General features: G+C 41.9%; 1 protein-coding gene across 3 annotated transcripts in view; it reads left to right on the top strand.

Annotated features, from left to right (window-relative positions):
• Window positions 1-12,013: 12,013 nt before the first annotated feature.
• BNIP2 (BCL2 interacting protein 2) overlaps window positions 12,014-17,215 on the top strand; it is a 259,244-nt gene continuing 254,042 nt past the window's right edge. Inside the window, exon 1 of one of the 3 annotated variants that reach the window (XM_086321277.1) lies at window positions 12,014-12,637. The gene's annotated coding sequence lies outside the window, so the exon portion shown is untranslated. The remainder of the gene's footprint in view (window positions 12,638-17,215) is intronic. The other 2 variants (XM_086321270.1, XM_086321271.1) reach the window with 2 other exon arrangements.

The following is a 17,215-nucleotide window of genomic DNA, read 5'->3' as shown; positions in this document are numbered from 1 at the left end:
CACAAAAATAAACTCAAAATGGATTAAAGATCTAAACAGAAGACCAGAAACTATAAAACTCCTAGAGGAGAACATAGGCAAAACACTCTCTGACATACATCACAGCAGGATCCTCTATGACCCACCTCCCAGAATATTGGAAATAAAAGCAAAAATAAACAAATGGGACCTAATAAAACTTAAAAGCTTCTGCACAACAAAAGAAACTATAAGCAAGGTGAAAAGACAGCCTTCAGAATGGGAGAAAATAATAGCAAATGAAGCAACTGACAAACAACTAATCTCAAAAATGTACAAGCAACTCCTACAGCTCAATTCCAGAAAAATAAATGACCCAATCAAAAAATGGGCCAAAGAACTAAATAGACAATTCTCCAAAGAAGACATACAGATGGCTAACAAACACATGAAAAGATGCTCAACATCACTCATTATCAGAGAAATGCAAATCAAAACCACTATGAGGCACCATTTCACGCCAGTCAGAATGGCTGCGATCCAAAGTCTACAAGCAATAAATGCTGGAGAGGGTGTGGATAAAAGGGAACCCTCTTACACTGTTGGTGGGAATGCCAACTAGTACAGCCACTATGGAGAACAGTGTGGAGATTCCTTAAAAAACTGGAAATAGAACTGCCTTATGATCCAGCAATCCCACTGCTGGGCATACACACTGAGGAAACCAGAAGGGAAAGAGACACGTGTACCCCAGTGTTCATCGCAGCACTGTTAATAATAGCCAGGACATGGAAGCAACCTAGATGTCCATCAGCAGATGAATGGATAAGAAAGCAGTGGTACATATACACAATGGAGTATTACTCAGCCATTAAAAAGAATACATTTGAATCAGTTCTAATGAGGTGGATGAAACTGGAGCCTATTATACAGAGTGAAGTAAGACAGAAAGAAAAACACCAATACAGTATACTAATGCATATATATGGAATTTAGAAAGATGGTAACAATAACCCTGTATACGAGACAGCAAAAGAGATACTGATGTATAGAACAGTCTTTTGGACTCTGTGGGAGAGGGAGAGGGTGGGATGATTTGGGAGAATGGCATTGAAACATGTATAATATCATATATGAAACGAGTCACCAGTCCAGGTTCGATGCACGATACTGGATGCTTGGGGCTGGTGCACTGGGACGACCCAGAGGGAGGGTATGGGGAGGGAGGAGGGAGGAGGGTTCAGGATGGGGAACACAGGTATACCTGTGGTGGATTCATTTTGATATATGGCAAAACCAATACAATATTGTAAAGTTAAAAAATAAAATTAAAAAAAAACTGGATATGAATGTGTGTATTTATTTAGAATGATAATAGAAAGCAGAATAAATGATAAAATGCTATATAAGCATCACAAAATGATATACAGAAAAATAACATTAATTAGGCCCAATATTATTCGCTTGGCATATTTCTATAACATTTTAAAAATATTTTCCCCCAATATTTTCTAGCTACAAATACTTTGATTGTCTTCTCAAATGACAGTTTTCCAATATTTTCTATAGAGAAAATCAAAGATTTCCTTTAATATGGTGGACCAAAAAAAAAAAGAAAGTCACTTGTTGACCAGTTGGGAAATCTTTTTTTTTTTCAGCTTCATGAATTGGTGTTAATCATGTCAAATGCATTTTTAGGATTGTTTTTAAATTAGGGGAAAACCTCACTCAGTTTCTTTCATTTGAGACATGTAAACCTTTAGAACATTTCAAGTTTTCTTGTGCAAGGACTAATCTTAAATACTTTTTGAAATGATCAGTTTATCATTCATTAACCATTTCATTGTCAAAGTGCTCAGTGTGGGCACATGATATAAGAATTTTGTGTTATCTTCATTCATGTTGTATTTTGTAGAGAGGCATAAAATATTTAACTTGATTCAATAGTTTCTGTGAAAATGCATAAAGCGTATAACTTAGAAGCACCGGCTTTGTAATATTGCCAGAGGTTTCTGCCTTTAACACAAGAACCCTTATATATGCCAAGTCAGGAAATTCTTACCAAAATTTTAGAATATATTTAGTGATTATGTCCCCACAATTAACTGAGTTTATTGTTGACAGGAAATGCAGCCCCTGTTCTGATGAGGTGATGATGAGAACTAGATCCTAGTCTTAGAATTTTTCACATAAGATGATTGATTTGAAGAATGATCCAGAGGACTGCTTTCTGGCTGTATAGATTTCAGAATACATTCTCCTCCCTTACCCATATATGCCTGATTCAGGTGGCAGAGGACACAGTCACATGGCTCTAGCATCTCTTGTCCTGCATCTTGTAAGCCAGCAGGGTATAGGTGTATCCCTGGAGGACATAACTGTAGCAGGACTATAAGCAATACTGGTATAGCTGTATGTGAAAGAGACCTTGAACTACCTAAAAATAATCCACCAAACCCAATCAAAATGGGTCCTCAATTCAACTTCCCCTTAGCTAGATCCCCAAGATGTTCATGACCACTTGATGCCATGTGACAATGAAGGTCAGTAAGAAAGAGGAGAAATCAGGTTAGAAAGAGTGTCTTAAAGCACTTGTTAATCAATTGTGGCCAACTTAGCTTACTTGCGCAAATTTTACAAACACATATGACCAAGTGAACAAATTTCAAGAGCCCCTCACAGGATCTTAGAAGGGCTTTTGCAAGACAGGGGTTTGCTGTGCTGTGCTTAATCACTCAGTCATGTCCAACTCTTTTCGACCCCATGGACTGTAGCCCACCAGGCTCCTCTGTCCATGGGATTCTCCAGGCAAGAATACTGGAGTGGGTTGCTATGCCCTCCTCCAGGGGATCTTCCCAACCTAGGGATCAAACCCAGGTCTGCCACATTACAGGCGGATTCTTTACTGTCTGAACCAGCAAGGTAAGACAGGGTACTGACACTTAATTACTGTGAACTTCACAGATAATCTGTTCTGCTTATGAATTGCAAGATATGAGTAAACCAGTGAGTCTCCTTCACCACCCACTTTTCTTGATGTGGAAAGACCTGCACTAACGTAAGTCTGACAGCTGCTTCCTCTAGACTGCCCGTCTGGACCTGAACTTCCTCCACTGCTCTCAGCCTTCTTAGCCCAAGCACCCTGACTTCAACTCAGCACTGTTTTCCTTTCTACTCTGGTATTCCTCTAAGAATGCCAGGTATAATTTTTATTGTGCTGCTTGTTTTTGTTTTCATGGGTTATCTGTGACTTTTTTTTACAGAGCAAACACCATTTTATATATGCCTGTATTCTCGTGTGTATTCTGCCTATATCAATTCTGATTCTCAGTTGGAACTTCTAAACAACAGCTTCCCCAGAATACGTCTTCTCTGGTTTATGGCTGCATCACTCTGTTTGGAAGAGCTCTTGGCTCTGATGCTACAGACCTCTGCTTTGCTGTTACCCCTTAGGGTGGTGGTCTGGTTTTGTTTTACTCTGTCTCTGATTGGATGATTTGTGCAGTGAACTCATCAGGACTCTTTTCGGCTGCAAAAGGTAGACTTCCCAACTCAACACAGCTTAAGCAAAATGAAGGGGAAATTTTTTGGTTTGTGTAACTGGTTTGTCCAAGATTAGTTCTGATTTCAAGCACAGTCAAATCCAAGGGCATATACAATGTGGTCTTCCTTCTCTTTATCTCTTCATCTCTTGCTGTAATTCTCTCTGTGTTGACTTTTTTCTCTTCTACTGTAAATGGGCAGTGAGGTACCTGGCTGCTAGCAGCTCCAGGCTTATATTATCATAGCTTATGATGTAAGAGGCAAGACATAGTGTTTCTTTCATGGTATACACTGTTCAATCCCATGAAACAACTCTTATTGATTCTGCCTTTGTCACATGCCCTTCTCTTGCACTAATCATTGTATACCAGATATGGGGAACCAAGTCCTGCCTCAGGACTTGGGCACCACAGTTGGCACCTGCTCTTCAAATCTCATCATTGGAGTGGGGAGAGTTCCTCAAACGGACAAAGAGGCATCCTAAGTAAATTGGACATGTATTCCTTACACATAGGTAAAGCTTGACATGGCCTCTTCCTCGCTTCCCTCAAGTTGCAGTTTTATTCTTTCAGTGTGAAAGTCACTTAAAATTAGCCGGGCATATGGCATCTTTGATATCCTATTATTCTCTTATGTTTCAGCTAGGTCTGTGTTGTATGTCAATTTTCCAGGAAACAGATTCTGAGATTTATGTGCAGAATGAAGAGTGGAGGAGGGAGGATTGGGCAAAGGAAAACTGAACTGTAGCATAGTTGAAACAAGGTTTGGCGAGTTTTGGAGCTCAGATGGCCTTTCAGAGCTGTCCAACATGAGGCCAGAGAGGCCTGGAGTTTGTATCCTTCTCTGAGCAGCCAGCCGCAGAAGGGAGGCTGTGCCCAGCGGCTGGTCTGTGACTGAAGGCAGGACCTGGAGAGGACTCAGATGTGAGCCATCAGTATGCAGGCCTCCCAGCAGCTGGCAGAGGGAAGGGGAATGTGAGTGCTACCCTACCACATCCACTTGAGTGGATTCTAATGTTAAAATATTAGAATTACAATATTTACTTCTAATAATTCTAATATAATTAGAATTCTAATTATAATTCTAATATTTATAATATGAATTCTAATATTTAAATATTAAATGCCAAGTGTGGGACCCGTATACCCTTATACATGTTATCACTTGATATTTTTCTCTATAATCAGAATTTGAGTCATTTGCTTTAGACCATATTTTAAACTGTTCTTTCCAGTGTGAAACATTCTTTACTATTTCAAAAAGCCTGATATAAATCCAAATTCTGATGTGTTCTTTGGAATCACTATAAACATGACTTGAAGATACAGAACAGACTTATGCTGAGGGCTGTGACCGTGTGGTGGAAGTGGAACCCCTGCTGGTCTGAGGAAGAGCTCACTGCCTGGTAACACCTCTACTCTTAGGCTCTTTCAGACCAGGGATACCAAGACACTGCACTGGAGACACCACCACCTTTGCGCTCTTGCCTCCCAGATGTCCAAACCCCCAAAAGCCTAGGACCCTGGTCAGTTAGAGTTGGCAGGTGTGATAAATCCTACTTAGCATCTGTCTGAATCAGTCTGGATAGCAGTAACAGAATGTCATAGACCGGGTGGCTTAAACAGTAAATGTTTATTTCTCACAGTTCTGGAGGCTGGACATGTGAGATCAGGATGACAACATAAGGGCCCTCTTCCTGGTTTACAGATGGCTGCTTTCTTGTATCTTCACATGGAGGGGGCGGGGGTTGGGGTAGCAAGAGAGGGGTGAGAGAGAGCACCAGTTCCAAGGGGGCTTAACCCCCATAACCTCATCCAAACCCACCCAGTTACCCCTCAAAGGCCCCATCTTCCAACACCACCATATTGGAAACTCAGGCTTCAGTGCATGAATCTGGGGGACACACACATTCAGTACCTAGCAGCACCCCTGGTTTAAATCTTAGGCTATCTGTCCATACAATTCATCTTTCTTAACTTCTTCAGCTACATCTCCTAGTTTTAGACCTCGTTTGCTAATTATGCCCATATTCCCACTTTTAGAATAAGAAGACTTTGAACCCACTCCCATAGGTTCAATCCCAGGATTTGCTTGGTCTACATGGACATGCAGGTAGGATCACCCCTTATCTAGGGGGATTTCTCTATCAAAGCATCTCATAGGTCACATAACTACCCATTTGAGCTGAGCTGTAAATGGGTTTAGAGCAGAACATACAAATGGCACCCCATTGGGTGCTAGATGGGGTAGGAAGCTGAATTTTGTCTCAGCTTTTAAAAATTTGAACCAATATTCAACAATCTGGAGATTTTGCCCACAATAAAAATCCAGATTTCCCTTGTCATTAAAATAACAACAGCTCAGATGATCCAGCATTGGAAGTAAGCATTTCTACATGGCAACACTTGGCTCAAAGCTGAGAATGTCACCACGGGTCCCACCACTCACTTCACATCTGCTCCCTCCTCTCATTGTGTTCCCTGCCTGCATTCTGAGCTGATTGATACCCATAGATGTTCGCATTGGTACTTACCATCCAGTGCAAGTTACTGACAGTAAAAAAGGACCAAAGGCATGATGCAGCTGGGACCGAGGTGAAGCAGGGAATCAAACCCAGAGTTTTCAATAACCTCTCATTTCCTGATTCAGAGAAATTAGGTTCTCCTCCTTTGTTGCCTTTACAGAACAAATGACATTTCACCTGTAGAATACATTGTTGTTTTTGGACAGAGACGATCCAGAATAAATTGATGGCAACCTCTGCAACTTCATCTGTTGCTGAGGAGGAAACTCATAAAGGTTTAGAAAACTATGTGGCATGTCCCTTCCTCCTGGATCTCCCTGCCAAGTGAGAGTGTGAGATACCCAAAGAGAAGAGTCTTTTGTTTGACACAGGAAACAACATTCCCATTTCCCCTGCCTTGAAAACTATTTCCTCCACAGAAAGGGATACCTATGGAAACTCATGGCAGTCTGTCCCAGGTAGACATTTCCTTATTTCAAGGTTGACAGAGGATGATGAGAACACAGAAGAAAAGGAATAAAAGATTAATTACCCCAGACTGATGGATGAATGGGTTTTCATGGTAAAATATGAGAATAATTACTTGGTTTACACTCAGCCCTACCAGTTTTAGAAACTAAAATACCTTCATCCATATCTTCTAGTTTAAGAATGCTTTCAAATCATCTATAATGGTTTCCTGCTTTAAAAAAAAAAAAAGGTTTAAACTAAAGAAGCATGTTTTGTTGTGGTGGGGGCATGTCTTTGCATGGCTGGGAATGGAGAGGCTGATTCATTTACAGACTTCATTATTCTGAGTACTCCGTTCAGAGGTTGCTTCCTTCTCGCTCCCCCACCCTCCACCCCATGCCTTCCCTTGGCACCTTGCTTCCTGTAACATATACATTTTTTAATGTAATGGGTGCATTAGTCTATTATAGCTTTTCCATAGCTAGAATGGGCCAGAGTGGTGATGAATGGTTTATCAGGAAAGCAGCTCAAGGGTAGGACTTCATAGATATTGTGGCAGCACCTTAATCAGGAAATCCAGAGGACCGTTGGTGATGGGAGGGGAGAGGGAAGGACATTTGGATCACCAGAGAATTTCTTCCCCTGGGTCTCCTGACTCAGAAACATTAAAAAATCTAATGCAGCTTTATTCTCCATCCTCCTTTAAGCCTTAAACGTCTGCCTTTTGGGCATGGACTGTAATAGACTAGGGCTTTAGGACCAGTCTCTCTGAGAAGCAGCCGGTGTTCAAGAAGGGCCCTTGACACCATTCTGACTTAATGCTAGACACATCTGCAGCTACTTGGACAAAATTGACATTGTCTGGAGTGCAAAGCAATCGCCTAGCACAGCATTAGGGAGCATTTACTCTTGAGCCGTGCTACCAGACAGCAAATCTTGACCTTTAGGAGTTCAGAGATTAGATTTCGTTGCTGCAGGCGTTGAAGATATTGTTAGGAATTTGTTGCTATTCAAAGCAGATTTCAGGGGTTACCTATGGGTTTAATTCATCGCATCAATCATTTTTTGGAAGGTTCTTTTAAAGCCAAGATAGCTTCAAATAAAAACTAGGATTACTTTTACATTGATTGTCAGTAGTTGGTGAGGAGCAAAGGGGGAACACTCTTGAGATGCTGTTAAAGTTTTTGTATTTGTTCCTTGGCTGGCAGTCGTTCTGTAGTATTGGAGAGAAAAGGCAGGTTTCTTCAATAGGCATTTGAGGCCATTGCTGCTGGAATAGGCAGGAAATGTGAGGAAGGATTTGACTACCCTCTGGGTGGAGATTTCTCAAGCCCTTTAACACTTTCAGTGCACAGATCTCCCACAGGTTATCTCAAAGTGCATCGTTTAAAACAAGACCTGTTTAAGCCAACAGGAGTTAAATGGCTTATTTCGTTGAGCTAACTCATATAGGTACCTCGTCTCCTCCCTGATCTGTGTGTGGGTGTGTATCTCTGCGAGCACACATGGACTGTGCTGTGTGTGTGTGCATACAGGTGGCCTGTCTTACCTGGAGGTTAGTTTCCCACCTCCCGCAGCCCTCATAATGCAAGAGGTGTAGAGAAAAGATTTCTGAGGGTCTCTGGAAAAGAAGTACCATATAGCAGCTGGACTCAAGCCACGTGCTTCCGTTCTTTCAGATGACTTTCATCTGATTTGTATTGATTTTTATTTACCATGCAATTCCTGTTAAGCTCCTTCACTCAGCTCCCAATCCATCGTCGATTAAACACCTCAAGGAGACTTGATCTTCACAGCCTCTCTTCAGCTCTCCAAATTTGCTTCTTATTTCTTAAAGAGGGAGTTTGTACTGGATAATCCTATAGCACTGGTTTTATTGCAACTAGCAGGTGATAAAGATCACTTTTTAAGGCAGAGACAATAGCAGCAAAAGAAAAAAAATCTAGAGCCTAAGAAGGGAGGGGTCCAAGCATTAGGTAGGTAAAGAGCTGTCACCCTCACGGCAGGATAGTGGGGACCTGAGACATCAATGGAAATGACATGCAGGTCAGTCTGTTCAGTTAAGAAGTCAGAATAGAGGACTTCCCTAGCAGTCCAGTGGTTAAGACTTCACCTTTCGGTGCAGGGGGTGGCGGGTGGATTCGATCCCTGGTCAGGGAGCTAAGATCCCACGTGCCTCATAGCAAAAAGACCAAAACAGAAGCAATATTATAACAAATTTAATAAAGACTTTAAAAATGATCCTCATCAAAAAAAAAATTTCTTTAAAAAGAAAAAGTCAGGATAAAAGAAAAATACAGGAAATTTATCTTAAATTGTCACCATGTAAAGGTTCCATTGCTGGAAAGAGGAAGCTTTTATTATCAAGATAATTCATGGATCTTTGAAGCGAGTTGTTGCTTGACTCTGCTGAAGACATGAGACTCTTATAGCAGGTGTGTTTCAGCCTTGCCATGCACCTTTTGTTGACGTTCAACATTGTGTCGTTGTGGCCCTCTGCACAACTTTGACAGGACAATGAAAAGGAACCCGACCCTTTCCTCCTCCATTCAAGGGAAGGATGCAGTTGCCAAGCCTTTCTCCCTATCATTTGCGGAAGATTTCAACGTGTCAGGCATAGCACTCCATGAGGGAGGCGCTGCTACCCCTGAGACAGAGAAGAAAACCGAGGATCACAAGGTTAAATAACACAACCACCAAAGCACATGACTGGGATTTAGACTTGCTCAACCTCTTGAAAGGTTCTTGCTGGCACCACCAGACCAACTAGGGCGTTCCACATGGATGAGTAAACTGAGGCACGTGCGCTAAATGTCTTGAACAAGTTGTCAATTCAGTTCAGTTCAGTTCAGTCGCTCAGTCGTGTCCGACTCTTTGCGACCCCATGAATTGCAGCACGCCAGGCCTCCCTGTCCATCACCAACTCCAGGAGTTCACTCAGACTCACGTCCATCGAGTCAGTGATGCCATCCAGCCATCTCATCCTCTGTCGTCCCCTTCTCCTCCTGCCACCAATCCCTCCCAGCATCAGAGTTGTTTCCAATGAGTCAACTCTTCGCATGAGGTGGCCAAAGTACTGGAGTTTCAGCCTTAGCATCATTCCTTCCAAAGAACACCCAGGGCTGATCTCCTTCAGAATGGACTGGTTGGATCTCCTTGCAGTCCAAGGGACTCTCAAGAGTCTTCTCCAACACCACAGTTCAAAAGCATCAATTCTTCAGCACTCAGCCCTCTTCACAGTCCAACTCTCACATCCATACATGACCACAGGAAAAACCATAGCCTTGACTAGACGGACCTTTGTTGGCAAAGTAACGTCTCTGCTTTTGAATATGCTGTCTAGGTTGGACATAACTTTCCTTCCAAGGAGTAAGCGTCTTTTAATTTCATGGCTGCAGTCACCATCTGCAGTGATTTTGGAGCCCAAAAAATAAAGTCTGCCACTGTTTCCACTGTTTCCCCATCTATTTCCCATGAAGTGATGGGGCCAGATGCCAAGGATGACCTTAATCAATGTTTTGTTCTCGGTCCACTGGCCTTCTACTAAACCATGCTTTCACTGTTCTGTATAGATTACGTGTGTATTAAGGGCAACTGTGAATTCATAATTTGCCAAGTATAAATACATGTACATAAATGTGCATTATAAAGAATGGTTACATTTTTTATTGGAGAATAGTTGCTTTACACTGCTGTGTTAGTTTCTACTGTACAGCAAAGTGAATCAGCCATACGTATACATACATCCCCTCTTTTTGGATTTCCTTCCCATTTAGGTCACCACAGAGCACTGAGTAGAGTTCCCTATGCTATATAGTAGGTTCTCATTAGTTATCTATTTTATACATAGTATCAGTGGTGCATACATGTCAATCCCCATCTCCCAATTCATCCCACCCATCTTTCCCATACATTTACGCTCTATATCTGTTTGTCTGTTTCTGCTTTGCAAATAATATCATATAGTCATTGCTGCTGCTGCTGCTAAGTCGCTTCAGTCGTGTCTGACTCTATGCGACCCCATAGACGGAAGCCCACCAGGCTCCCCTGTCCCTGGGATTCTCCAGGCAAGAACACTGGAGTGGGTTGCCATTTCCTTCTCCAATGCATGAAAGTGAAAAGTGAAAGTGAAGTCGCTCAGTCGTGTCCAACTCTTCGAGACCCCATGGACTGCAGCCTACCAGGCTCCTCTGTCCATGGGATTTTCCAGGCAAGAGTACTGGAGTGGGGTGCCATTGCCTTCTCCGCTTAGAGTCATTACTAATATGGAAATACATCCATATGTACTTTATAAAACATGGCTGCACATTTCTAACAGGCTTCAAAATCAACCTGGCATAATCACTGAGTCACCTCAGTGCAAACTGTCTGTAGACAGTGGAGTTTCGGGGCATGCAGGGGGGTGATGTACTTTCAGCTAACACTGAGGTAGGGGTTGATTTCTTAGAATCCATGCATTAGGATGTGGTTTATTTACAAGAAGTACAGCCATGCAATTGTTCAAAGAACAATTAAAAGAGGGTAATTGGGCCAAACATTATGCTCTGGACTTGAAAAGTTAGTGAGCATGCCACTTTGGACTTGCTCGAGTTTATTTATTTAAAAAAATCTTTTCTTGTAAAGACATCTTTTTTGCAAAAAATTGAAGAAATATCAATAAGCAGAAAATAAAATTCACCTGTAGTTCTACCAAGTAAAGATAACAAATGCAAACATACCAGGCTATGTCCTCTTCTGTGTAAACCTATATTGTTTATGAAAGGATCATAATTTATATTCTATTTTGTAACTAGCTTATTTTACTTAAAAACATTGGGACTATCTTTTCATGTCATTAAATATTCTATTGACACATCATTTTCTCTGGCTGCATGATAGCTTATTGAATGGGAGTATCATGGCTTATGTTTAAGAACTTTCCTCGTGTTTCTGTTGAAGGTCCCCGAACAACAGCCCGATAAATGGAGATCTTTAAATACTACCCAAAACAGTGTCCTCGGCCCTGTCTTCTCTTCAGCTACTATTAAATGGTAGGTGAAAGCAACAAGCCACATCCCTTCAGGTCCTAATACCATATGGGATAACATATGAGGATGTGTGGAGAACCTTGGAAATAAGCCTTGGTCTGCAGTCAGTACTTATTACCAGTAAATCCCTAGTCATGCAATTAACAGCCCTGATGGTATACAGTGTTTATGGTTCCAGAGTGCATTTAAGTGTCTGCACTGGGTGCCGAATCATTGTAATCCTCCTGGCAGAAGTGAGGAGGCTGAGCCCCAAGAAGCTGCAGTGAGTGACCAGACATCACCCTAGCAGTGAGTTGCAAAGCCAGATTCTGAACCCAGACTTTTAGATTCTTAGTTCACTAGAACTGTAATGTTGTGCTGTGTGGAGGAAGGAAGGAGGGAAAGAAGGGAGGGAGGAAGAAAGAAAGGAGGGAGGGAGGGAGAGGAAGAGGGAAGGAGAGAAGGGAAGTGGGGAGGAAAGCTTTTTAAAAAGACTATAAAAATAGGCATCTGTGGCCCTTGATCTGTGGGGCAGGCAGGGAGGGCAGGATGCAGCCCCAGTCCCTCCTGTGTGCACCTGTCTGCTTCTTTCCCACAAAGACAATGAGAAGCAGAGATGGCAGCTTTCTCAGGCACGGACTTCAGGCTCAGAGGTCTCAAAACACAAAGCCATTTGTCGCTGCGCTCTTACAGTCGCCACGTGATCGACCACAGGTGTTCATGGTTCTCTCCCCTCGCCTCCCATCTCGCCTCCCTGTCCCGTGCTCACCCTGAAGGCAGAGAAGGAGGAGAGCACTGCCAGCAGACACCTGGCTGGGTAACACCTGAATGGGCCGTGGGCCCGTGGAAGCGGGTGGACCCGAGAACTGTCTTCACCTGTCTGAGATGCTGGCCACACGAGAGTCTCTAGTCCTGAGCTCCAAGGCACGGTGGGTGAAAGGCAAGGGCACTGGTGGCTACTCATCCTCAGCAGGACTTTTCTCGCAGCGGATGGCATCAGTCCCTTGGCTTCCGTGGTGTACAGACTTGGGAAGAGCACCATCTTCGGAGTTTCTCCAGGTTTATATCTCACTCTGACTCAACAGCTGTGGGCTGTGAGTCACCCAGCATGTCCGGGTCCCAGTTTCCTTGACCATAGATCGGAGGGGAAATCAAGGTAACTACCTGTTTTTACAGGGACGTGAATTCATGTAAATACAGTGTATGTATGTGCTTAAAATATCAGACATATGTCAGAGACTCCCTAAAATTGCGTCCGTGTTCCCTGAATCTGGAGGGTGCGTTAGAGTGGGGATTAAAACCACATGGGTGGGCTGTTAATCTTAAAGGTTTTGTCTGATCTGAGAGTCTCTGATTTTGTGCGTTGATGAAATTGTGGGGTTTCTTTTGTTGGGGTGGGGGCACTAGGGGAGACATGGTGATAAGATAAACCGCTCCAAGGGAAAAGCCGATACTTTGAATGACAGTTTATGGAATTCTCACTGGCTTGTGAAGGGAGTAGGCTATGATTCTCTAAAATGGTGACTACGGGTTGGCTGGGGAGGCCTTACCAAACTCTCGGGAATCTCCTCAGTATCTGCAAAACAGCCCAGATAAATATATGGTCTAAGCACAGATTGTTTGCTGTGGAAATTCAATTCCAACACAACCTGCACACCCCAGTCCCTGAGCCCCTCCCATGTAGAAAATGGGGAGCCGCCTTGCCATGTAACTTGGTGAACTTGGTCAGTGTGAAGGGAAAGATAAAAACATACATTTTGTTCTAGTCTTGCCGGCAGAAAATGATTCTTTGGTTGAGAGTCAGGTATGAGGAAGCTGCAGTCCGTTTTTATGAAGCTTGTGTACTATTCCATTCATGCCCATAGTCAGCTCACATCTCCACAGGAGAAGCAGGTTCTTAGAACATATTGTGTGGGGTAGCATGAGGAGAACCCAGGGATTTGCATCCTTTCCATGAACTATTGATCCCAGAGCAAGGGTCGGCCATCTTTGCAAAACAGTCAACTATGAAACTACTTTTATTTGACATTAGATTTATTCTTTCATCCATTTAGTTAATCAGCATGTGTTTATTGAGATACTTGGTAAGCCGTGGAAATAAAATATTGATTCACGGAGTCTCTGCCCTTTAGGAGTTTGGAGTCTCATTATGTTTAGTTGGTTCATAGTGCTGTTCAGTTCAGTCACTCAGTCGTGTCTGACTCTTTGCAACCCCATGGACTGCAGCACGCCAGGCCTCCCTGTCCATCACCAACTCTCGGAGCTTACTCAAACTCATGTCCATCAAGTCGGTGATGCCATCCAACCATCTCATCCTCTGTTGTCCCCTTCTCCTCCTGCCTTCAATCTTTCCCAGCATCAGAGTCTTTTTCAATGAGTCAGTTCTTTGTATCAGGTGGCCAAAGTATTGGAGTTTTGGCTTCAGCATCAGTCCTTCCAATGAATATTCAGGACTGATTTCCTTTAGTATGGACTGGTTTAATCTCCTTGCTGTCCAAGGGACTTTCAAGAGTCTTCTCCAACACCATAATTCAAAAGCATCAATTCTTCAGTGCTCAAGCTTTCTTTTTCTTTCTCATATCCATACATGACTACTGGAAAAACCATAGCTTTGACTAGACAGACCTTTGTTGGCAAAGTAAAGTCTCTGCTTTTTACTATGCTGTCTAGGTTGATCATAACTTTCCTTCCAAGGAGCAAGAGCAAGCATCTTTTAATTTCATGGCTGGAGTCACCATCTGTAGTGATTTTGGAGCCCCCAAAAATAAAGTCAGTCACTGTTTCCCCATCTATTTGCCATAAAGTGATGGGATCAGATGCCATGATTTCAGTTTTCTGAATGTTGAGTTTTAAGCCAACTTTTTCACTCTCCTCCAACTTTTTCACTTTCATCAAGAGACTCTTTAGTTCTTCGCTTTCTGCCATAAGGGTGGTATCATCTGCATATCTGAGGTTATTGATATTTCTCCTGGCAGTCTTGATTCCAGATTGTGCTTCATCCAGCCCAGCATTTCTAATGATGTACTCTGCATATAAGTTAAATAAGCAGGGACAATATACAGCCTTGACATATTCATTTCCCAATCTGGAACCAGTCTGTAGTGCTGTATAGGTCTACTGTATCCTTCTCTTTCCCTATCTATTCATTCTATTAATTTTTGAGAGTTTGATATTGAAACTCAAACTAAAAATCTTTTCTTAAAAATAATTATATAGTGGAACTATATGTAACTTTGTTTTGTATTTTCCAAGTCTATAAATGTGTTATCATAGTGTTATAATTTAAAAACAAACCCAAAAAAAAGCGTTGCCCTGAAACTCAGGGTCATAGGTATGGTCTGCCCAGCCATGGTGGGCTGTCACAACATTGTCACCAGGCTGAGGGGAAAGTCTGGCTCTCCTGGCCATGGTGTTGTAACACCCTGGATCTCTGCTGACCCAGGGTCCCTCTGCAGAGGCAGGAGGGTGGGATTGTGCACTTACTGCATCAGAGGGAGAGAAGAAGAGGTGTAAATCCTTTGCAAGGCTTCATAAACTTCTACAAGGTAGTTCTGAAATAAACAAGCTCAGTAAATGATACAGAACCTATGCATGAATTAGACTTGCACTGTTCCTTTGTTTCCTATGTTTGTGTGCTAGCTTTTAAGGGTATACTTTCCAGCCTTTATTCTTAGTTAAAACAATTTGGCTTCCTTCTTTCTCTCCCCACTCTATCCTGAACAGTATTTTCCATTTAAAATTTCCATTTTTATCTTATAATCTTTCAGTATCTCTCATCTAAGCTCAGTATTGTCAGTACAGAATTTCCAGTCTAACTCCAAGCTTGGTCTTCAACTTCAGGGTCTCCCTTGGGAGAGACTGTCACAATCTTGGGATAAGACATGGAAAAAGAAGGAAAGAGTGCAGTGTGATGACAACAATAACCACAACCCAGGTCTCTATTCCAGAAATCCTGAGAGTCTGACTAAACAAGATTTTTCTGAAGTTTTGTAAAAAACTCCCTGGCCAGCAAAACCAGGCCTGAACTGACATGAATCTATTTATAGTTTTGTATTTATCCTACTTAGTATGAATATTCATACATTTCATTAAATATATATTAATGTGTTTAATTATGAGATGCTACTGCATACCCTGTTGGGGTGTTATGTAATTTATGGAAAATGTCTCACATTCTAATTGGAGAAGGAAATGGCAACCCACTCCAGTATTCTTGCCTGGAGAATCCCATGGACAGAGGAGCCTGGCGGGCTACAGTCCACGGGGTCACAAAGAGTCAGACACGACTGAGCGACTTAACACAATTTTCTAAAATTCAAAAAATTCTGAATTCTTAAACACATTGGTCTCATGGATTTCTTCTAAAGTTGTGGAACTATATTTTTTTTTCAGTTTTTATGATGTTTATCTTTCATAGAGACAATTTTTATGTAATTTTCTTGAGATTACAAAGCAGAAGCTTTTATAACACTCCTTTTACTTTTTAACCACATATACTTTCTCCCACAACACCCCAAGTTAGCTTTTATTTCATGTGTACTATGCTTAGCACCTTGGGTTTTTTAATTTTAAAAAAGTTCCTCTCTGTTTTCATTAGCAGCTTTATTGAAGCATGATTTACAGATCATGGAATTCACTTGTTTTGAGTCTGCAGTTCACTGACTTTTAGTAAATTACAGATGGTGTGACCATCATCACAATCTAACTGTAAACCATTTCTACCACCCCCAAAAGAAATCTCTTGTCCATTTGTCATCAATCCCCTTTACAACCCCAGAGATGATCATGAATCTACTCTGTTTCTATTTTTGAGACCACGCTACATGGTAGCCACGTTGCACACAATCTTCCTGGGGAAACCGAGGCTTGAATAACTAGTAAAGGATTAAGCTGGAATTTGATACAGGTCCTCCTGACTCCAGAGTTCATGAGCTTTCCAAGGTCAGTTAGGGGAGGTCAAGAGTGGCCTCTCACTGGACAGGATCAAAAATGATGGTAGCCCAGGCATGGATGTTGGAGAGAGAGGAGTGACCCCAAGAGGTCGTGAACTGGATGACCTTTCAGCTCCTGAGACTTCTGTGTCTCCAAGAGTCTGAAAATCCATAAAATGCCTCCAACTAAGCCAGGGACTTACTTTAATGAATAGATAAGAATGATGTGTCATGAACAGACTAATTGCATATAAAAGGTAGGCTTCTGAAGTGCATGGTGTGTTCCCTTAAGCACTTTAAACAACCCCCAGAGATGATGTTTGCAGCCACAATTTGCATTATCAATGAAGAGGCAGTTTGCCGAGCAAAGGGGAGCATCTGCTTTGCTCTCATTCAAATCAGCACACATTCCAATATATTGATGTCCAAATTAATGAAAACTTGGATAGATTTATTCTCACAGCTTTTTAAAATTGAAGTTGATACTTCTGATGTAAATGTTCTGGTGTGCAGGTATCACAGCTACATAAGAGTGGTTAATATACCTAAAGAAACTAAAGACCTGTATATAGAAAACTATAAAACACTGGTGAAAGAAATCAAAGAGGACACTAATAGATGGAGAAATATACCATGTTCATGGATTGGAAGAATCAATATAGTGAAAATGAGTATACTACCCAAAGCAATTTATAGATTCAATGCAATCCCTATCAAGCTACCAACAGTATTCTTCACAGAGCTAGAACAAATAATTTCACAATTTGTATGGAAATACAAAAAACCTCGAATAGCCAAAGCGA

The sequence above is a fragment of the Bos grunniens genome, chromosome 10 (genome assembly GCF_055505025.1).
Source record: "Bos grunniens cultivar Pamir isolate PY7600 chromosome 10, Bosgru_T2T1.0, whole genome shotgun sequence".
Classification (NCBI taxonomy): Eukaryota; Metazoa; Chordata; class Mammalia; order Artiodactyla; family Bovidae; genus Bos; species Bos grunniens.
Note: the sequence above shows the minus strand (reverse complement) of the source record. Positions and strands in the feature narration are given on the sequence as shown.